The following is a 24,056-nucleotide window of genomic DNA, read 5'->3' on the forward strand; positions in this document are numbered from 1 at the left end:
TGATATAGATCTTTGACATGACTTTCTTAAAAGAATAATACTGTGTGCTCAATATTTCACCAAACATGTTTTTACATTCATGGTACTAATAGCAAAGCATTTCAAATTTATAGATATAATAGATATGATTTAGTAATTTGACATGTAAATAGAAATAATAAAATAATCACTATCAAGAGGGACAAATTCAAAATAAACTTAATTTAATAGGTAATAAGGTGTGAAGAGAAATTATACATAAAATAAAAAGTAAATAATTCCTACTTCAACTAGATTGTATCGAACACAAAAGTCGTTCAAATACAGTGTGTCAGGGATAAACATCATATTGAAAAAATATTTATTACCCTTATAATTGAGTAAACAGGAAACAAAGAATCAAATTTAATGAGTGTTTCATCGGTTTTACACTTGTTTTTAAAGTACAGTTTTAGACTAATGTGAACACTGAAAAGACTTTCAGTTTTAAGTATTGATTTGAAGCGCTATTGAGGACAAGTCTATGAAAATGGAGGTAACAAGGTTGGTGAAGAAAAAAGTGTGCAAGGCAGAATTTTGTCCAAAAAATCCTAAGAGTTTTATGCCTAATATAGAGTATAAGTTGAATTTTTACTAAAAGACATGATAGTTTCAGCTATCCTGATAGCAATTACATCCTTTGAACAGGTGAAAGATAACATTCAGTAATTCCTAGATCTTCCCAAAGGTGAGATATCTTGATGAAACTTATATCAGATTTGACCTTGCAACTACTCTTGGGCACAGTATGGGAATTCCAAATAAATACTGTCAAAGCAATTAGATTTGTATTAGACCTTATGAAATACACCAGAAAAATTAAGGTAAAAAACAGAAAATTCTCAAAAAAAGAAGCAAATCATTATCTTTGACAGAAAAATGGAATTAATTTTTAATTTGTACTATCCATACGTATTTGTATGAATTGTTGCTTATAATTAATGCTATTAGTAAAACCTTACAACTATGGTAAAAAAAAAATCAAGTTTTATTATTTCACTTTTTAAGGATTAAATGCTCACACACATAAATTTTTGAGAAATTTGTTAAAACAAATTTTATATGAAATATAAAATATGACATTCAATTTATATAAGGAAATTATAATAAGGAACAAATATATTTGTGTAATTAAGAAGGAGAACATCCAGGTAAAAATATTAAAAATAATTGTGTAATATAATTCTATTTCTATCCATTGTAGATTTCAGGTATAGTTTAAATTGAGAAGACCTTTCAAACTAAACAATATACTGCTATTTTCAATTTTCTTTATAGTATTTCACCATTGAAAAATGGGAGAGAAAAATTAAGAAATACTCTTTGTACACACTAGATATTTCTTCAAAGGTCAGTAAAAACCATACTATAATTGATAGTGATTTTATATAGATAACATTAAAATATTTTTAATATTTTATGGAAATAATTTATCATGTTATCCTTTTCAATTTTCTTTAAATTGAAATTAACTAAGAAACAAATTAATGTTGACAATTACTCAAAAATTTTCTCTAATTAGGTAAAAATGTGTCAAATTGTGTGAAAATCTTGATTATAATGTCAATATTAGTGATTTTGCTAAAATGTAAGCACTTTTAGGCAATAAATATGTAAGACTTTACTATATTTATATTTTATTGTATTACTCATATAACATCATCAGCAGATCCCTCAGATGAAAACAATGATAATTTTATTCTAGGATATTTTGCCCAACTTAGATAAAACCATACATTTATCCATAATTTTTTTTGCTGAGGAAGACTGGCCCTGAGCTCACATCTGTTGCAATCTTCCTTTTTTTTTTTTTTTTTTTTAATCTTCCTCTCTTTTGTATGTGGGTTGCTGCCACAGCATGGCTGACGAGTGGAGTTCCATATTACATATCAATTTGTGTTTCTAGGGATAGAGGTATTGTGTAAAGTGAATCTGGGCCACTAAAGTGGGGTGCACTGAACTTTAACTACTACACCACGGGGCTGGCCCCCATTTACCCACAGTTTTCAACTTTATTGTTATGAAGGTTTATTTTTCAAGATAGGAGGAAAACACAGTCAATGATTTATTATCTTGATTTATATTTCTTAATATTCACATATAAAGTATGTGAGCCTCCATTTATACTCTTGCCTTGGGTCCTGCAAATGACAGGAACCAGCTGCCCCTGGTGACCGGTGTTGGACTTGGCCATACATGAGAAAACAGCAACACAAAAAATTTTTATTGTATTAAGCCTCTGAGATTTGGGGCTGTCCATTCGGATTAAAACATGGATCGATAGTTAGTTCTTTAATTAATTAATTTTGTTAATATATATATGAAATGAGCATGATTATGCCTAACAAACAGGCACATAATATATACTCTCAGAACTTCCTGAACAGCCTATTTCAAATTTAGAATTTTTGGACACCTTTAAATTCCACACTAGTACTTGGTAGCAACCAGCCCGGGTCTGCAGCTCACCTTGCCTTTTTTTGCTGTGCCCTGGTTCTCTCATACATGTCGAGGGGCACCTTGGATACCCTTGAAACCTAGGGATGCCCACATCAGCTGTGCAGTTCTCTCTGGAAAGAAAGACCCAGGGAATGGCTCACTCAGGCCCAGATGGGGGTTCTGGGCCATTTTTGCAAAGAAAATCTGGGGTTCAGGAAACCCCAAATGACAGCTGTAGGATGTTGGCTCAGAGTGAGCAAGTCATCTTGACCTTGAGGACTCTACCTCATGGAGAGAAGGAAGTGCAGCTGTGGGGAGGTGAAGATCAGAGTTAGTTCCTCAGAAGCTCCAGGCTTAGGGCCAAGTCCCCTCTTGCTTAGGTCTTAGGGTGGTTCTGGTGCCAGGCACTGCACTAGAAAAGGAGATGCAGAGCTAAAACACACATTTCCAGAAGTCAAAGGAACTTACATTGTAGTGTGGTTCTCTTTGGAATGTTTACATGATTCCTATGTAATCTTTTCTAAACTAATAAGTAACCATTGGAAATGGGAATCATGAAAATGAAAACATTTTATTTTATTTTTTATTTTTATTTTTTTGTGAAGAAGATCAGCCCTGAGCTAACATCCTATGCCAATCCTCCTCTTTTTGCCGAGGAAGATTGACCCTGGGCTAACATCTGTGCCTATCTTCATCTACTTTATATGGGACACCGCCACAGCATGGCTTGACTAGCAGTGCATTGGTGTGCACCCGGGATCAGAACTTGCAAACCCTGGGCCACCGAAGTGGAGCGCGTGCACTTAACCACTATGCCACAAGGCCGGCCGCCCAAAATGACAACATTTTAATAAAAAAGATGACAGTTGTATAAGTGCAAATCATTATTTTTGCTGTTCTTAGGCCATTGATTTGGGTCGTTGACTTTTATCTTTGAAATTATTCCCTGACTTAGAGTTTCAGAAAAAAATGTGGTTAAAATTGTACCAGGTATGGTATGCTCTTAGCTGCTCGATGGAGCTTAGCACATAGAATTTCTTGGATCAAAGTAGGTGTTGAATGAAGGTAGGTTTTGGAGTAGACAGAAATTAGAAATTATCTATTCTTGCATTTAAAATTTAAATTTAAATGGAAAGAATTTGTTTCCTCCAGAATGAAAGACCTCAGCCATTTTCCAGATAAATCCTGTACTCAAACAACACTGTTCTCTTTCTGCTTTGTTAGCCATCCCTCCTCCAATCTTTTATCCTTACCTTTCCACCACCTCATACTCATCTCACTCTGTTTTTCCATATCCAGCTAATTATTTAGTTTCATAATTCTGCTAACTTGCACTAAGATGTTCCTTTAGAGTTGTACATTTGCTTGGAAAGACATTTACTCTTGTATTTAAGATTTTGAGGTAATAAGTTTTAGGGAAACCCAGCCGAGATATCCAGCCCACTCTGTGTGATATTTGCATTTTATTCTAGGCATATATATAATAATCTCTTCAGAAAGTGGAATCTATACTCCCACATGAGCAGAGAGTGCTAAATTTTTAATAACTTCCTTAGGGTTTTGATTTTTACTGTGATGCTTTCAAAGATTGCAGTATAATTTAGGAATGAGAAAATGTTATAGTTTTTACCAATAAGCTTTAAACTATCATTAGGTTCCTTCGTCAGTCTTCTGTACTTTGATTTCCGTATTTAAACACAGGTAAGCTGCTGAAACTACATGGAAGGCAGGATATCTAAATCTTGATTTCCTCATTTATGTAATAAAGGATAATGATAGTACTTACATTATAGTTTTGTGGTGAGGATTAAATGGAATTCCAGCCCCTGTCGTGTAGTAGATTTCCTGGCTCAGAGCAAATATTCAATACATTTTAGTTATTATTATTAGACGGTGACTCTGAGCACAGACAATGATACGTATTGTCTATTAGATTGGCTATTTGGAGGTTGATCACCAATTAGTATGTCAGATCCCCGGACAAACAAATTGGTCATTACACTGAATTATGCCAATAAAGCAGTTGGTTGAAAGTGAAATTTAACAAATAGTACCATCCATAGATTGTTCAGTAATTAGCTCTTTTTATGAATGAAAAATAGAATCTAGCCATATTATGTCAATTAATTTAGGCCCTACCACCCATATACAGAGCAGTTTTACAAGGTAAGTGAATACCATAGAACAATAAAACATCTGACTTTAAAATATTACAGCTCAAATATTGCTCATATCGCTTAAAATTTTTCTTTGGTTCACCATTTTAATACTTACTTTTTTTGTTTTATACCAATCTTTATTTTATCTTATTCTTCTGGTGTATGATTTTCCATCTGTCCTATTTCTAAGCCAAATCTTTCAGGCTGCAGGTGAGTTTCTTAATTTCAATGATGGTTTCTATGAGGTCTCAATTATTTCTTAGGTAACATTTTATTATTTCACTTACACAAGCATATTAGAATTTTTAAAAATCTACTCATGATCTTTATAGAAAGATTTTATAAGAATAATGAGATTTCATGAAAATTAGTATATTTTTTATTTTGAAATATACACAAATGTAAAGGTAATAGGATAATCAACTTTATATAACAATTGATATTTTTTGTTTTTCTTTCAAGAAATATATATTTTAAAATATATGCATAATATAAACACATAAACAAATGTGTAAAATATAAATATATATGGTGTATCTATGGCTCAGGAGAAACACAAACATTTTCTCATGAGTGTATCTTTCTCATTTCTGTAAAAAATGAGAGCTCTGTAAAAATTAATTGACCAGTGATGAGCTAACATTTGAAGAAAAATAACACAAACTAATAACTGCCCTATGGCCTGGTCCAACTATGAATTATATTATGGTTTTCTAAAACCATTGAGCATATGATTTGTAGGAGGCTTGAGTTAGTGTCTAATTTTCAACCCACTTACTTCCTTGAGCTTGTAAAGAAAAAAAAAGATCGTGTGCAACTAAATGAAAAGGATAAATAACTCTCTCCATCTGTGTATAGAAGTTATATTTGTTTTTTCTTTCTAAATATAAAGAATCTTCAATGGGGAAAATCTATTTTACTCCGACTGGATCGTTAATAGTGTATATCCAATCTAAATATTCATACAAAATGACGTAGTCCTCATTCTCTTTCAATTCCTATATCTGATCAGATATCAAAAGAAATATCCCTTAGATGTAGCTTTTCATATCCATTCCAATATAGTATTATAATAAATAGATACGGGTCAAATTTGGCATAGTTCTCCCTGGTATCTTTCCAGTGGCTGTCTTGTTGTGATTACTGGTATCAAACAGTTGATGTTCATGTACGTTAATTGACTTGGATAATTGGGACTGACCTTTGCTAATTTTGGTCTGCCATAGCAGTAAACAGCAGACAATTTGCCCAGGATACCATATCTTTTCCCTTCCAGCATTTGTCTTGGACTAAAATCTTTTAATGTGGGCCCACATGATCTCTGGTAGTAATCTTGTTCTCTAATTATAACAAGCAAAAAATTCATTCAATTTTCTAAAGGAAGGAGGTTTATGTGAAAAGTCTGAGCAATCATCACCCTGTAAATACCTTCAAGAGAAATGAAACTACAAAAAACTGGGGAGGAGGGAACAATTAACAACATATATATGAAATTTTCCCGCTAAGATTGGAAATAAGTTGAGACTATCCATCCATTCTCATCACCCTACTGGAAGTTTTAACCAGTGCAAGGATAGAAGAAAAAGATTTTTGTGTGTGTGTGTGAGGAAAATTTGCCCTGAGCTAATCTTTCCCTATTTTTTGCTTGTGGGATGACTCCACAGCATGGCTAATCAGTAGAGTATGTCTGCACCCGGGATCCGAACCCACAAACCCCGGGCTGCTGAAGTAGAGCACATGGAACTTTAACCACTCGGCCACAGGGCCAGCCCAGAAAAAGATTTCTTTAAAGGCATACATACTGGAAAGGAAAAAATCAAACTATACCTATTCACAGACAACACAAAGTCTGTGTAGAAAATCCCAGGGAATCTAAAAACAAAAAACAAAAAAACAAGACTCTAAGAACAATGAAGAGTTTTGCAAAGTTACAGGATACAGGTCAACACACAATCATATTTCTACATAATAGCAACATACAACTGAAAAACCAATTAAAAATACAATACCACTTACACTAGCTCCAACAAAAATAAAGTATAAATTTAATGACATTTCAGAATCATTTTGCAGAAGACTACAAAATGTTGATAAATGAGACAAAAGAAGACCTACATAAATGGAAAGACATATTTTCCCAGATTGGAAGATTCAACATAAAAAAGATGTTAATTCTCCCCAAATTGATCTATAGATTTAATGCAATATCAATAAAAAACTCAAAATGACTTTTGCAAATATAGACAAATTGATTCCAAAATTATTTGGAAGGGCAAGGACATGGGAATGGTTAAATTATTTAAAAAATAATAAAATTAGAGGAGAGGAGTCACACTACTCAATTTTAAGAATTACTATAAAGTGATAATAGAGTGTGGTTTTGGTGAAGGGATGGACACACAAATCAATAGAACAGCATAGAGAGTCTATAAATACATTCACACAAATATGGTCATTTGATCTTTGACAAAGTTGCAAAAGAAATCCAATTGAAAAGGAGAGATGGTGTTGAAACAATTGGTCATCCATATGTAAAATAAAAATCAAAGGAAAAGAAAAAAAAGAACGTGAACTGAAACATCTCACTTTACACAAAAATTTACTCAAAATGAGTCACAGATATAAATGTAAAACATAAAACTACAAAACATTTAGAAGGAAATATATGAGAAAATCTGATATTAAGCAGAGCTTTTAGGCATGACCCCAAAAGCACAATCCATAAAATGAAAACAAGTAATTGGATATCATCAAAATTAAAAGCTTTTGCTCTCTGAGAGGCACTATTAGGAGAATGAAATGACAAGCTACAGACTTGGAGAACTTATTTGCAAATCAAAAATTCAACAAAGGACTAGAATTTCAGAATGTATAAACAAGTCTCAAATCTCAACAACAAGAAAACACATAACTAAAAATGGATAAAAACTTGGACACTTCACATAAGAGTCTATAAGGATGGCAAATTAAGTACATGAAAAGGTAACATCATTAGCCATTAGACAAATGCAAATTAAAACCACAATGAGATACCACTACACACCTTCTAGAATGGCTAAAATAAAAAAATACGATACTAAGGGCTGATGAGAATATAGAGCAAATGTAACTCTTCTTTGTTGGGAGAAAGCAACATGCTTCAGCTACCCAGTTTCTCACAACTACCCAATGACCCAGCTATCCCACTCCTGTGTATTTGTCCAAGAGAATTGAAAACTTCTCGTCACGCCAAAACTTATACATGGATGTTGGTGGCAGGTCTATGCAAAATTTCCCAGTAGGAATTCACCCAAAATGGAATTCACCTTCAGCAGGTGAATGGATAAACTGTGGTACATCCATACAACAAAAAGGAGCAAACTTTTTATAAAAAACAATTTGTATGGATCTCAGGATCTTTCTCCAGAGTGATAAACACTAGTCTCAAAGTTTACGTACTTAATATTTCCATTCCAGAAAAGACAAAGTTGTAGTAATGGTGAACAGATGAGCAGTGCTGGCAACAGGGATTGGGGAAGGCTGTGACTACAAAGAGATAGCAGGGGGAAGGTTTTTGGGGTGATGGAGCAGTTTTGGATCTTGACTTCAGTGGTGGCAACATGAATATCTTCATGTATTAAAATTTATATAACTGTACAACAGAAGGTAAGAGTCAATTTCATTGTATATATATTTTTTAAATTACACACACACCTCTGTGCACACGCATAAATATTTTATGGTTTACATAAGATTTAAAAGGATGTTGAGTCCAAGTAAAGGAGACATAATGAACCCTGTAACACTTACTTGCAGTTAAAACATAGGATTGTTAATTTTTTAAAATGAAGTAGTTACCCAACAGTTGTTATGATACCATAGAATACCAAATAATTGATTAAAAAGAAAAACTTTGCTCAAATTCTCTCAGAACTCAAAAGAGATGACTGCAATAAATAAAAAGATAAAAAGATGGAGATAGCTGTATGTAAACTGACCACAGAGCAGATGGAGGCAAAATAATAAATGAAATAATAAACTACTATTTCTTAAAGTGAGAAAGATTAGACTTGTCAGATCAAAATGACAAGAAAAGAATGAAAAGAGATGCATATGTAACCTCATACCTATGACACTTTTGAATTTCAAGAATAATGAACAAATCTTACAGCTATTTGGTATTAGAGAAGTGGGTGGCCAACGTATAAGAAAAAAAATAAATTCATGTTGTTACCTTTCACTTGTGGTTTTGTTATGTGACAATAAAACATCCCATGATTTTGGTTGGTCCTAATGTCTAATTGTATTGTGTAAAAGCATAGCCCATCTTTCTTGTGCCTGTGATTGGTTCTAGAAGGAGGACCTAACCTTGACCAAAGTCATTCAGAGCACAGTCCCTGCAAACAATGACTGATCCAGGCTTGTTAAATTCAAAACAGAATGAACTTAGGACTTTTGCTTTGAATGTGCTTAGTGCTGTGATGATGTGAGCCTCGAATTTTCTACTGCCATCTTGGCATCATGGAGTTAATCAGCTTAAGGCTGAAGGTGACACAGATCAAAGTCATGCAGTGGATACTACTGACAATGTTTAGCACAAAAATAAAGCACCTCTGAGGCAAGGCTGCTCTTTGACTCTTTAATTCCATAAGCCAATGCATTTTTCTTGTGTTTTAAGACAGTCCAGGCTGGATTTTCTCTTGTGTGGAATAAAAAGCATCTTGAAGGATCAAACATTTTAATTTTCATATTTTATTTGTATTTCCTTTATTCCCTACAAAGAAGTCAATAACAAAATAATTTTCATCATTTTTCTTAAATAATTTTCAGTATCCCAATTAAGATTATATTTGTTCAAGTAAACATGATTCTATATTCTGTAACTAACGTTAACATTATTTCTTTATATTCAACATTAATTTATCATAATCATTTCTACTTTACTCTGTGTTGCAAATATATGCTCTAAACCTACCTCAGACCATTTTTTATTCCTTTATGATATTTTGAAAATGAATTGGGGAACCTTGGCTGAAAATATTCATGCAAATGTTGGTCTTACATACACATGGATTCAATTTCCAGATGATTTATTGACTATATGTATTGTGTGTCATAAGAAAATGAACCACTAAATCTTTTGATATTATTCTACCATATGGGAGGTCTAATGCAAATCCTTCAAAAGATTTATTTAATGTCTAAAAGTTTTCCTCATTTTAACTTTTCCCTTATTTTATGATTCCATGGCTAAGAATCCATATACATACTTATAAGAATGTGCAATAAACTATTCAGTAATTTGAAAATTATATATGAGAAGACAATCTTGTATAATTTATAATCAAATAATTGCTTAAGATAAGTTCATAAATCTATTGCAAGTTAGATCACTATATTCATTAGTGGGGAGACAACACTTTTAAAACGTCAATAGTAATTTTAGTTATATGTATGTTTAAAATAAATTAGAGTAATACAATATAGAGCAGACAGAAAATACAAAGCAAATGTAAATTATTAAACTGAGTGTCTTTACTCACTAAAGCATTCTGATCAATAGTATGACCACCAAAAGTTATTGTTCAGAAAAGTACCAGGATGCTGAAATCAAGACAAGAGACTTTAGGATCTAGAACCATGGATTTCTTCAAAATCAAGATTAAACTACATGATCAGATTATCTTAATATGTAGGAAACTGAGTTTGTGTATGTGAATTTCTCCTGCTAGCTAAATTTTAACAAGAAGCCATCTGGATCTGTTATTTGGCATCATAAACTACATGCCGACTTCAGTGTTTTCACACAATAGACCATGGTCACTTAAAAGTCAAATACTACTCAGGGAAAAAATAGTAGATTCACCATTAAATGGTTGGCGTAATATTGTAAAAATCTTGTTCACTTATAGACAAATGATGAAATCATCTATCTTAGAGTTAGAAAAAATTTTAATGTATTTTTGTTTTGATCCAGCTCTCTTTGTTTGGTTAAATAAAGATTTTGTCTCTCATCTGTGAATAAGTTACAAAATGAAATTTTAGAAAATAAAATTTCATAGTCACGAAAATGACTAGAAATGACTTCACTAATCTATTCTTCAGATTCATCTTCATAACTGAGTCTTTTTATTCATTGTGGATTAAAATTGATTTTTGAAATAAATGAAATGGTTATATAGATATTAATGAAATTAATTTCATTAGAATTAATTTAAATACATTATTTCTATAAATGTTCACAACCCTAAATAAAGGAGTATCTTTGTCTTTCTAGAAAGACAATTCAATAAAAATAAACTCCAAATGAAAATTTTATGTGTATATATGTATGCACATATATATCTCTCTCTCCCTATATATATATATATATATATATATATAGGGAGAGAGAGATTAAAAAAAGATCTTATTTGTGGTTAGGTATAAGATCCTTTTTTATTGCCAGTATTTCTACCAATATAATTTATATCTTAGAGAATAAAATTGTTTTGTTTCCTTTAAAAAATAGCATTTACATTTTTCTGATAAAAAATACATAGTGCTGTGGATAATTTGGAAAACAAAGAAAAGCATAATAAAGAAAAAAATTAAAAATTGATTATTCATGGGCCAGCTCCGTGGCCTAGTGGTTAAGTTTGGCACGCTCTGCTTTGGCGACCTGGGTTCGGTTCCCGGGTGCAGACATACACAATTTGTCGTTGGACATGCTGTGGCAGCAACCTACATACAAAATAGAGGAAGATTGGCACAGACGTTAGCTCAGGGCCAATCTTCCTCAAGTGAAAAGAGGAAGATTTGCAATAGATATTACTCAGGGTGACTCTTCCTTAGCAAGAAAAAAAATTAATTACTCATTCAATTACTTACAGAAAATATCAGTTCAAATTTTAACTGATATTCTTAGAGATTGTTTTTTTTTTTCCTTGAGGAAGAGTGGCCCTGAGCTAACATCTGTCCCCATCTTCCTCTATTTTGTATGTGAGTCGCCACCACAACATGGCTTAATGAGTGGTGTAGGTCTGTGCCCAGGGTCTGAACCTGCACACCCGGGCTGCTGAAGGAGAACGCACCGAACTTAGCCACTATGCCAATGGGCTGGCCCCACTAGAGTTTTTTAGAAGGAAATTAATTTCTTAATTGATAATATGCCTTCATGAATAAAAATATAACCACTTTCCAAAAGAGTGGGTTCATCAGTTATTTAGAAGCTCAATTCAAAACTATTTGATTTACTGTAGTCAGAGTGGGTGAAATGACATTAGTGAAAACTTAGAGAAAGCAGGAGCCATTTCTTTTAAAGCTTGCTAGTTAGTAGAATGAGGACTCATTCCTTTTAAGAGGACATATTTTATGTGTACATGTATGTTTGTATAATTTACTTGTTTGGCAGATATGAGATTCTATTAATTTTAATTAATTGTTCAATAGTAATAATGACTATGTTCACAAACATGAAAATTCACCTGGCTAGACCATTTCCTTTGTGAGAGAGCCTAGCTGCCTTGCATCTTAGCTAGTCAGCTTCTGTGATTTGCCAGCAATCTTGGAAGTTAACAAGGTGGATCCAAAACAAATCATTGGTTGACTAGTGGTACTAAGGAGCGAATGATAGATCATTCTATGTAATTTTCTATGTAATTGCGTATATTTGCAAATGTAGAACTATTAACTTCAAAGGGAGTTCAACTCACTGGGAGGAAACCTTTGGAATAATGCAGTTTGTTTTTGACTCTGTGCATAGTTGGGAATTACTATTGCAGTAGCTATTTTTCACGTTGGCTTTACAAAGCTAGTCTCTTAGGAATTTCATTCGACTGTTATGGAGTGAGGAATAAGGGTTATTCCTGAAGAGAAAGTGTAGTTTGGAAAAACAAAGTTATTTTTATTTTGTTTTGTTTCCTTAAGTAATAAATAACCTAAAAAATTCAGTTTACCACTGCCACCATAACAGCCTTGTGAAAACTTTTTGGAATAGGATGATTTGGAGAATGGAGGCAGTTCAGTAGAGTCTTTTGGGATTAAACTTAATAATAATGCCAGATAATGCATGTGGGACAGTAAAGGAAGCAATGGATGCAACATAAGACTGTAGAAAATGAATAGATGAGACAAAATAGAGAGTAAACTGCAAACAGAAGAGACATGATTACAGGAAGGAAAAACAAATAAGACTGTTCAAAGCTGCTTTCCTCAGCAAGTTTTTTATTTAAAGTGTGAGAATGAATTCTGTTCTTCATAGTCTATATCACACTAAAAACTTGAGGATTGTTTCATTCTAGGTTCTACATACTGTTAAATATCATCGAAAGGCTGTCATATTAAGTTTTGAACAAAAAATTAACAGACTCCAGGAGCATCCTTTAAAAATCAGTGGGTCTCAACCATGGCTGCCCATTACAATCAACTGGGGAGACTTTGGAACTTCAATGCCTAACCCAACTCCAGTCTATTTAATTAAGAACCCGCACATGTGGATCCAGGCGTCAGTACTTTTTAAAGTTATCTACATGAATCCAATGTGCAATTACACGTGCAAATCAAAGTACTAAAGCAGTATTTCTCAAGGTGTGGTCCTCAGGCTTCCTACACCAGAATCACCCCAGGTGTTAATAAACAAATTCCTGAACTGAACCCCAAATGTCTTGAATCAGAATATTTGGTGGTCGGGATGTGGAGTCTGCATTTTTAACAAGCAGATATTTTTATTCATAAGATGATATATATATTTTTTTAATTTGGGCAAATAAAATGATAAAATGAACTGGGTAAATTGAATAAATTGAATTTTCTTCTTAAAGCAGTTGATTATTTTTTTCTGAAGAAAATATTATAAATTTTTTTATTGTTACAATAAAAATTATTCTGCCTAATTAGAACTCTCTCAGAAATGTAACCAACATGTATTTATATTCTTTTATTGAATTTTCACAAAACCTCTATAAGGTAGGTCCAAGCACCAGTTAAGTTCAGAGAAATAGCTATCACATATAAAATTATATAACTAGATTTTAGTACTGGAAACAAGATCTGAATTTGCATCTATTTAAATCGGAATCCTGTGCTTTATCCCATTGGGTGATTCTCCCTAGCTTCTCTCTGAGATTTTAGCTTCTCTATTTCTTCCCTACAACCTACCTTTACTTGGTGCAAACCATTCACCTTGTCAGCACCCCAATGTTATAACTTGCTATCTGTAATAATATTATCCATTTTGTTGCCTCCAGTAACGCCTGAGTTCTGAGTAGAAGTTAAAGAAGAAAAGAGCTACAAAAGATCTCAAAAATCCTGTTTTCCCAATCATTCATTTGACAGCCAGAGAATTTACAGAAATTCAATTTCAATGACTTTAATCATCACTTAACTTATAGCCATGGTTAAAACTTAGGCTTTGTTATTATTTAAAATTCAGTGTCCGTTGTCTTTCCCATCCCCAAAACACACAATAAAGTCTTTGAATATAAAATTATAGTCTTTCTTTTATATTACTGTTTTATAATAGCTAGAATAATGCCTGCTTTATAGGACGTGAAAATAATTATTGGGAGACGCTCAAGTTTTTTTTTTTTTTAAGTTTCCATCCCTAAAACCTTTCTTATTCCATTCCTTCTGACTCTAATATTTCTATTGTGGTTTCTTGTTACTCAACAATCACATCCCATTTTCCTAATTCATTTTTCTGGTTTTGGCTTCAGTTGATTCCCTCACCTGCCTAGATTTCACGGCTTATTTATCCAATATTTTTCACCAGCACTGTTTTATTTACTTCTTGACTTGTCATCATTCTTTCCTCAGCAACCACTAGTGTATGTAAACTCAACTGCCAGGTTTCCTGAGTCCTGGTCTAAAGCTCTCAGGCATGTTTGGAGTCAGATAACTGAACCTGACAAAATCTTTTGTCAACTGAGCTGTTAAAAAACCTTCACTTCTTATTGACAATGTAAAATCATTCTCCTTAAAATCAGCCTTACTATATAATTACCATAGTCCTAAATGTCTTTTCAAATTCCTTCAATTCTTCCACGTCCAGGAAGTTTTCTAGAATGATTGCAATCAACCCTAAGTTCCTTCTCCTTGTACACTTACTTTTTTGTTTGTTTGTTTATCTGGAGCTGTTTCCTCTTTTATTCTTTTGTATTCTTATCTTTTGTATTGGATTGTAATTTCTCCCAAAGTAATGATCATTTCTATTCATCCTTAGTACTTCTGGCATGCAAATCCCACTGTTTTTTGGCATAGACGACATTTTAAAACACATGGTGAAATGAATGAATGGGCTAAAGCCAGGGTTTAAAGATCTGAGAACTCCAAGGGTGCTGCTCTTCTGTAGAGAAAACATAGTCTTCACATCACCTCTGATTTCCCACATTCTGACTTAATTGGCATGATTGATTAGTCAATATCCAACTTATTAAAAGTCAATTAGGTCAACATATTTGTATAGACACAAACTCCTGAATAGCAGCCTGAAGAGCTCCATGGACCCTCTCTCCAAAACAACCATACTGGTGAAAATGATTAAAACAACAACAATTTAAAGTCTCCAGAAATTGTCTAAAGATCAAACAGTAAATAAGAAACATTTATTTAAGAAAATTTAATAGATATTGATAAGAACAGCGAGAGTCTGTGGCTTTTGATCCAAGACCCACTCCCCTAGTCACTCCCCATTTCTCTCCTGCCCAAGTAAGCATGATGCAAGCTCACCCTGAGTGGATGAACTCAGTGATCCCTCACTTCCCAATTCTAAGTTGAGGATTCTGGCATATCCCCATGAAGGGCAGGCATCTAAGGGATGGCCTTAAGAACAGAGAGCTTTTCCTAATGGAACTTACATTATTTGGAGCAGAGTGTAAAGAAATTCAAGTTTAAGGGCTTCTTTGAAAAAAGTGGAGATTTTGGTAGTAAGCAATTAAAAGGAAAATTTCTCCACGAGAGCAATAAGCTAAACCTTAGTTGGGCTAGAAGTTTACTAGAGAGAACCAGGGGAAAAGAAGGCTGAGAAGAGCCCTCCTGGCATGAGAACAAACCTCTAAGACTGGCCTCAAACAAATTTAATAGGATCAGATTGTGGAGCAATTTATGCCCCAGGGAATTGTCAAAAACAATAAAGCAATCAGCCAGCAGTTAGTGGAGTCTAAGAGCTCTCTGTGATACCAACAGAGGTGGGTAGCTTAACAGAGAAATCAGGGAAGGAGATAGTCAAAGAGACACTTACTAAAACCACTGTCATCATAAAGTGACTATGCACATGTCCTAGGCATTGGACATGATTCTAGAGTTCCAAAAAAATTGAGTCTGACAGTTTTTTTTTTTTTTTAAAGATTTACTCTGAGCTGACATCTGTTGCCAATCTTCCTCTTTTTTTTTCCTTCCCATAGTCCCAGTGCATGGTTGGATATTCTAGTTGTAAGTCCTTCTAGGTCTTCTATGTGAGCTGCAGCGACAGCAGGGCAACTGACAGACGAATGGTGTAGGTCCATGCCCGGGAACTGAACTTGGGTCGATGAAGCTGAGCACGCCAAAGTTTAACCACTAGGCCATCAGGGCTGGCTCAACTCTGACAGTTTTTGCCAGCTCGTTCACTGCCTTTTTAGAGGGGTGGAGTTTTGGAGCTTCCTATGCTACTATTTTCCTGTCAGAGCCTTACAGTCAATTGAGTTTTGGCAAAGATGTCAAGACAATTCAATGGGGAAAGAATAGTTTTTCTCATCAAATGATACTGGGGCTACTGCATATCCACATGCCAAACAATGAAGTCAGATCCCTTCCTCGCATCATATACTAAAATTAATTCAAAATGGACCATAAACCTTAATGTAAACTATAAAATCATATAAAACTAAAAACATGAAATTCTCAGAGGAAAATACAAAAGTAAATATTAGTGACCTTGAATTAGGCAAAGCCTTCTTAGATACGACATCAAAAGCATAAGCAACCAAAGAAAAAATTGATAAATTGAACTTTATCAAAATTAAAAACCTTTGTGCTTCAAAGAGTACTGTAAAGAAAGTGAAAAGACAACCCACAGAATGGGAGAAAATATTTGCAAATCATATATCTGATAAAGGACTTGTATTCAGAATGTATCCAGAACACTTCTAGTTTGTGGGGGAAGGGAAAATTCCCCCTTTCCCCTCTTGGTTCTTATGGTTAGCTGAATAATTAAAATAACATAAGGCAGCTTAACAGGAGAAAATCAAATTTAATGTGTGTGTCTGGGAAATTCACATAAGCATGAAAAATTTCAAAGATAGGTAAAATGAGGTATATATGTCTTTCCGGACTAGGGAGAAGGAGGTAGAAGTCTGGGACTTCAAAGGGAAAGAACTAGTTTACAGGGAGATGAAAAGAGTTAATGTTTGGTAAACAAATGTTTGTTGGGCCATCTAGAGACAATGGGATCCAGAGAGGACTTTGATCAAATTAGGCCTTACTAGGCTGCTCCCTGTCTGCCACACCTAGTTCATATTATACTTGGGTTATCCATGGTGATAGTTACTTCCTGGGACAGGTTTTTTTAATCTGAGTTCTTTTAGGCAGTTAAAGGGGAGGTAACAAGGAAAACTTTCTGAGTCTTTTGTTTCTTAAAAATAATCAGCCTAAAATAACCCTCATGTTAAAGAAACACATATGGGGGTGGCAAATTTTGTTTCCCTTCAAATTCAATAATAAAAAGACAAACCAATTATATAATGGACAAATGTTCTGAATAGACATTTCTCCAAAGAAGATATACAAATGTCCAAGAAGCCCATGAAAAGAGGCTCAAATCATCAGCTATCAGGAAAATGCAAATCAAAGCTACAATGAGATACAACATCACACAATAAAGTAGTTACAATTAAAAAGATAATTAATAACAAGCATTAGCAAGATTGTGAGTTGGAGCCCTCATACATTTCTGCTGTGCATGAAAAATGATGCAGCCACTTTGGAAACAGTCTAGCTGTTCCTCAAAAAGTGAAACATTGAGTTATCATATGACACAGACATTCCATTCCTAGCTATATACCCAAAAGAAATGAAAACATATATCCACACAAAAACTTGTACATGAGTGTTCATTGCAGCATTACTCATGGTAGCCAAAACATGCCTTCTCAGTGCATCTGTATTGTTTTGGGAGTTTTGAAAATATTATCACTGACGCGTTGGCTTTTATAGACATAAAAAGAGCAAATGAGTTTTTCTTTATTTCCTCTTTTCCCTCTCTTCCTCTCTTGCCGCCTTCCTTTCTTCCTCAGAATTCATTAAGAACTCCAAATATGTAATTATTGAAGAATTATTGTAATTATTATTAAAGTGAAGTGACTTAGGGAACGGTTACAAGGCAATCTATAAACAGAGGTAGTAAATGCTTTACCTTTACAGAGTGGTGCTGAGAAAACAGAAAATACATCGGAGTGAGATGGGATTGGCCATTGCATGCTTCCTCCAAGATATATTAATTCAAATTTTGAAAAGCCTGAAAGAACTAATATAGATTAACAATGAGAGAAGATAATGTATAGGGTTAGAAGTATGAGGCAAATCATGATAAATGGAATTTTGCCCAAAGTGTTCTGGGGGATCCTATGGAAAGCAACATGATTAGAACAGAATTGCTGAACTGGGGATTACCTAATGACAAATTGGAAAGATTTTAAAAGGCCATTTGAAGAAATTCTTTGAATATTTGATTTAAAATTGTCAAAAATATCAAGATTGATTTGCTAGGCTTTTGTATGTTTGGGAAATTGATGCATGTTCCTAGTAAAAGATAACATTCTGATTTTCAATTTATTGGGAATTTGTGAAAATCCTATAATGTTAAGAAGTCTTAGTATTTAGCAGCAATTTTACTCTATGGAGAAACAGCTTATGTGTGCTGGAGGGAGCATAAAGCTGGTCATATTAGCAAGTGTTTTAGCCACATATTAGTTTGCCTCAACATCTGGTAGATAATAAAAACACATAGGGACAGAGATTGGATTGGTGGTTACCAGAAGGGAAGGGGGGAGGGAGGAGGGTGAAAGGGATAATTCAGTACATGTGTGTGGTGATGGGTTGTAATTAGTATTTTGGTGGTGAACATGATGTAATCTATGCAGAAATAGAAGCACAATGATGTACACCTGAAATTTTTACAATGTTATAAACCAATGTTACTGCAATAAACAAAAAATTAAAAAAAAAAAAATGATCCTGGTTTACAGTTCTTTACCACAGTATGTTTTCTAAATGTAAGATGGAAGAAGCCAATATTAGGGGATTGAGGCAAGGAGAGTGTATAACCCATATCCATTGGAAATTCACAACATCTCCATGAGAATAAAAGGATACAGAGACTATAAATTGGCATTTAAAGCACTCAACAATCAGCACATGTGGTCTTTCAGGCACCGTTCACATGACTAGAGTCTGATTAGCAGTTTCCCGGGTTTCCAGTCTTTGATTTCCTTCCACTACTGCGTAGGAGGCTTAGTGACTTTGGGATCATGGCTAATTTTAGGTTTGGCAATAGAAACAACCACCAAGTACTTACCATCCTTAGGCAACTGCCCAAACAGCATTTGTGGCCCAGCTGCACTGGTTTGCTGTGCATTTTTGCTCTCGTCCCCATAAATCCTCAGGCCCAGTCATTTCAGCAGAGTAGGCCAGGGAGAGCATCTAAAAACATGCATATAGCTCTGACATCTCTACATGCTACCAAGCACTGGGAAAAATCAAAATTTGGGCCTAATCATAGCAACATTTGACTATGATCCATACCATTTATTAGACTAGCCTATGGACCATCATCTTCCGTATGTCCAGTTTTGTATTTGCATTTCTGTTTAGAATGTCGGGAGTGAGAAAAATACCACGTTTCCATGGTTTCTGGATATCAATATTCCTGGTTTTGCTGCTGTTCTCTCTCACTCCTGGTACTCTAATGTTACTCATATTACTGCTAACATTATGCTAGCGGTCCCTGTTTGATGTTACACAAATGAATGCTATTTCTGTTCCATAGCGGCCATAAGATCACTAATATGGCACTATCTCCTTCACTGAGGGCCACAGATCTTTCTGCTTCCAAAGAAAAGGAAATTATTTCCTCCAGCACTTTCTGCCATTCTAGATATTCTTACTTCTGATTACACATTTTTAATCCACTCTCTCATCAGTTTCTCAATTATAGCCTTTTTAGAGGTCCCTCTTTTAAGAAAATTGCTCCTAATCTTTCAGAGCCTAAGATGTGGGTGAATTTAGTGAGAACCGGGCCTGTAACAGGGATTATTCTTCGATAAAAATCCCAACCTTGAAATAGGATTACTCTGCTTTGGTTCTTCTTCACCTCAGAGTACGTTTTCTGTTTTCTTAGTGGTACCTTTTGCTACAATTGATTAATATTTTGGAATAGTATTTTACTCACCAACTTAGATTAAGAGCTTTATTCTCAGTTTCCAGGAAATGTAATCTCCTCTACACTATATTCCCTAAGGGATTAAGGTGTCCTAGTACAAGGAGGATTTCTTAATCTTTCATTTTTCATTGCCCAAATGTTTATTGGGCATGTACTATATGCCAGCCACTGTAGCAGACACACTCAAAACCACAATTTGTGTTTTTATTCTAGTTCATTATGAAAGATTTCTCCATACAATCCCAGCAGAGACTGTCTCGGGCAATTATTTAAATCAGGTGCTATGTACTCTTTTTTTTGCAACTCATATAGCAAATAACAGTTGAAACAGGAAGAAACAGATGGTTTTGTTTGTTTTCCATACACATGTGCCCTTTCAGTCCTTTTGCCCTCCCCCTCTTTTCCCTTACCCTTCCCCTGTAACCACCAATCTAATCTCTATATCTATGTATTTGTTTGTTGTTGCTGTTGTTATTTTTATCTTCCACATATGAGTGAAATCTTACAGTATTTTGCTTTCTCTGTCTGACGTATTTTGCTTAGCATAATACCCTCAAGTTTCATCCATGTTGCTGCAAATGGAGAAATTTCATCATTTTTCTATGGCTGGGTATTATTCTATTGTGTATATATATACTACATCTCCATTATCTTATACCATACACAAAAATTAACTCAAAATAGGTTAGAGACTTGCATGTAAAAGACCAGAAACCATAAAACTTCTAGAAGAAAACATAGGCAGTAGGCTCTTTGACATAGGTCTTAGCAGTATCTTTTTGAATAATGTGTCTCACCAGGCAAGAGAAACAAAAGAAAAAATAAACAAATGGGTCTACATCAAGCAAAGAGCTTCTGCACAGCAAAGGAAACCATCAACAAAATGAAAAGACAGCCTAACAATTGGGAAAAGATATTTGCAAATCATATACCTGATAAGGAGTTAATCTGCAAAATATATAAAGAACTCATGTAACTCAACAACAACAAAAAACAAATAACCCAATTGAAAAATGGGCAAAGGATCTGAAAAGACATTTTTCCTGTGTACTCTTTTAATCACAGAGAAAAAGGGAAGCAAGTTGGATACAGTAACCTAGAGACACAGGCTGGTGATGCATAGGTGTATGATCTATGGCTGATGAAGATCAGATACTTTTGTGGCAGAGATAAATTTTGGTTCTGGTATAAAGTATATTTTTTCTTATCTGAATTTTTTTTTTTTTTTTTTTGTGATGAGGACCAGCCCTGAGCTAACATCTGATGCCAATCCTCCCCTTTTTTCTTGAGGAAGATTGGCCCTGGGCTAACATCCATGCCTATCTTCCTCTACTTTATATGGGAGGCTGCCACAGCATGGCTTACAAGCTGTGCGACAGTGCGCATCCGGGATCCGAACCTGTGAACCCTGGGCCACCGAAGCGGAGCACGCACACTTAACCACTTGCGTCGCTGGGCTGGCCCCTTATCTGAAAATTTTTAATGTTCCACCTAAATTTATGAGAAATAATACTCGAGGCTGTCAGGAAAAATTGTCAAGGACTAGGAAATGGGCAAAGGAGACTAAGGGACATTATCTAATACTTTGAATGAATTTTTATTGTTTAATTTTTTTTAAACTATTTAGGAGTAGAGGGTAAATTGTGGAAAACAGAGCAGTGAAAAAGATTCCTGACCATAGCAAGTAAAATGAATGTTTTCCACTACAGAATATTAATCCCTGCAAGTCAAATTCTTATTTGAGCCAGTATTAATAGCCTATTAGTTCTCTTATTATTAATAAATTGAAGAAAATCTTTGACATGGTTCATTTTATATTTGTAAAAGAGTCATTCTTTTACTTTTGCAAAAATCGTAATTCACAAGGTCTGTGAATGAAGTTTGATTTTTATGTTTTGGCCCTTTAGACTGCTTTGAAACCACTGTACTTCATACAAAAAGACTACAACTACCTTCACAGTGATGAGCAACAGTATGAAAACTAAAGAAAAATTATCAATCACTGGAAAAATTTAATTTAAAAGTCTAAATATTTTGTCTTTGAAGCATTAAATGTTAGCTCTTTATAAAACTTATAAACAGCGTAGGTAGATGAGATGCATCTAAAGTTAAGGAGATTTTAAGTAGATCTGCAAAATTGTCTACATTTTTCAAACCATTTTCTAGAGTTATGGCTCTCACAGTCTGCGTAACTGAGCAGTTTTCTAAAAGGTCTTTGAAAACTTTAATAAATATTTTGATTTAATGAAATGTAATCAGTAATGTGTTACTGTACACTCTAAACAGTTCACATGATGGTTATTTTAATATGTTATTTTTTTAATGACAAAAGAGACACATTTTCATTATAACGTAAGACACTAAAATTTTTCAAAAAGAGAATAAAAATTTCTCAGCTGAGATAAAGGAAGTAATTACTTAAAAAGATTGGTCTCCATAGAGCTCCTAGAAGGTATATATATATATATATGACTTTTTCATTTAAAATTATAGTATATGTATTTCTGTCCATGCAATTAAAACTTTGAAAATATAATTTTTAATTATAGCATGATATTCTACTCTATAAATGTATTAAAATTTAGTCACTCCTCTTTTGTTAAATATTTTGGAAATTTTCAGAATTAGTCTAATTATACATTATTCTGTGGTGAACATCTTAATCTAAAGATCATTGATGATTTTTCAGAACATTGACTTCGACTTCCAAAGTAGAATTGCCACTTCAGAGAACATTTGCATTTTTAAAGCTTTTGATATATTTTCAAATTATTTTAAGAGTACACAAATTTACAATCCTAGCAGAGACTGTCTCATAAGCATAAGCCATACTTTTCAGGATAATTAGTGTTTGCTGTATACACATAAACTCACATGCATGCATACACATTAACAATTATCTTGATGATAAGCAAGTTGCAGTTTAGAATAAAATTCTGATAAATATTCTTATATTGCTTTGGTTTACATGTGTTCCCTGACATTGTGCTATTTTTAAAAACTGTTAAGCATGGTAGAAATTGGCTAAAGCTAAGCTAGTATAAAACAAAATTTACAAAATCCACCTAACTGACACTACCTTTAAATAATTCTTAGTTATTATCTTCTTAACTCATCTTAAGTAAACATTTCTAAGTTCTGGGTAAAGCCTTGCCTTTCCTGTAAATGTCACTTAATACATAAAAGGTTTTTGGACTTGGCCAGATTTAGGATGAAATATGCTACATATAATTCCTAAAGTGCTGGCTGTTTCATATCTACATGCCTAAATCATTTTATTATCCGCTTAATAGCAGAACAAATTAGTCATCCTCTCTGATTCTGGTGCACATTATGCTGAGACATGCCCACCCTAATATGCTTTCTGGTAAAGTAAATGCTCACCCTGTCAGAGCACAAATCTTATTTGGGCTCCAGGAAAGTCAACGGAGAGAGAGCTGAGTCTGCAGTAGGATTGCTTACTCAAGGAGAACTGAGATTTGTTAGCCGACTTCATTAAATATATGGAAGACCCCAGCACTCAAGGGTAGAAAATTAGGATGCAAACATGAAACCTCTGTATGAAATGAAACACGTAGCAAAAACAAGAAAAATAGATCTTCGTACTTTACACAGTGAGGTAAAGGGAGGTGAGCTTATATGAAAGTAAATGCTCTAGCTAGCTAAATAAAAAAGTATGCTTTTCAGTTATTTCCATGGTTCAGTAATCTGTGACTATAAGTAATAACACTAATTAAATCACAGAGAAATATATGGTTGTCAATAAATTTGAAATGAAGTCTCAACCCCAGTTGGATATTGCTGTATTTACAAAAAAAAAAAAAAAATTAAATTATTTAGGGTATGTATTTTAAAGCAAAATTCAACATCCCCAATTTTTCCATGCAAACCATTTATCTATACAATGGTAAATAAGTTTCAACTTGGAATAAAATGATACATGCTACATTTCAATGTAATGTAAATGAAACAGACATGTATAGAAATTTTGTTTTGATGTTTTGGAAAAAGAGTTTCAGTCAAGAGGTTAAATAGTAATGATGTAGGGAGCTAATATGGTCTGTTCT

The 24,056-nt window shown here is 33.8% G+C and overlaps 1 protein-coding gene across 1 annotated transcript in view; it reads left to right on the plus strand.

Annotated features, from left to right (window-relative positions):
- The window catches only part of LOC147914443 (uncharacterized), a 300,164-nt gene that overhangs the window by 252,279 nt on the left and 23,829 nt on the right, over nucleotides 1–24,056 (plus strand). The gene's annotated exons all lie outside the window — the stretch shown is intronic.

The sequence above is a fragment of the Ceratotherium simum genome, chromosome 20 (genome assembly GCF_057802395.1).
Source record: "Ceratotherium simum simum isolate JZ-2026a chromosome 20, ASM5780239v1, whole genome shotgun sequence".
NCBI classification, from domain to species: Eukaryota; Metazoa; Chordata; class Mammalia; order Perissodactyla; family Rhinocerotidae; genus Ceratotherium; species Ceratotherium simum.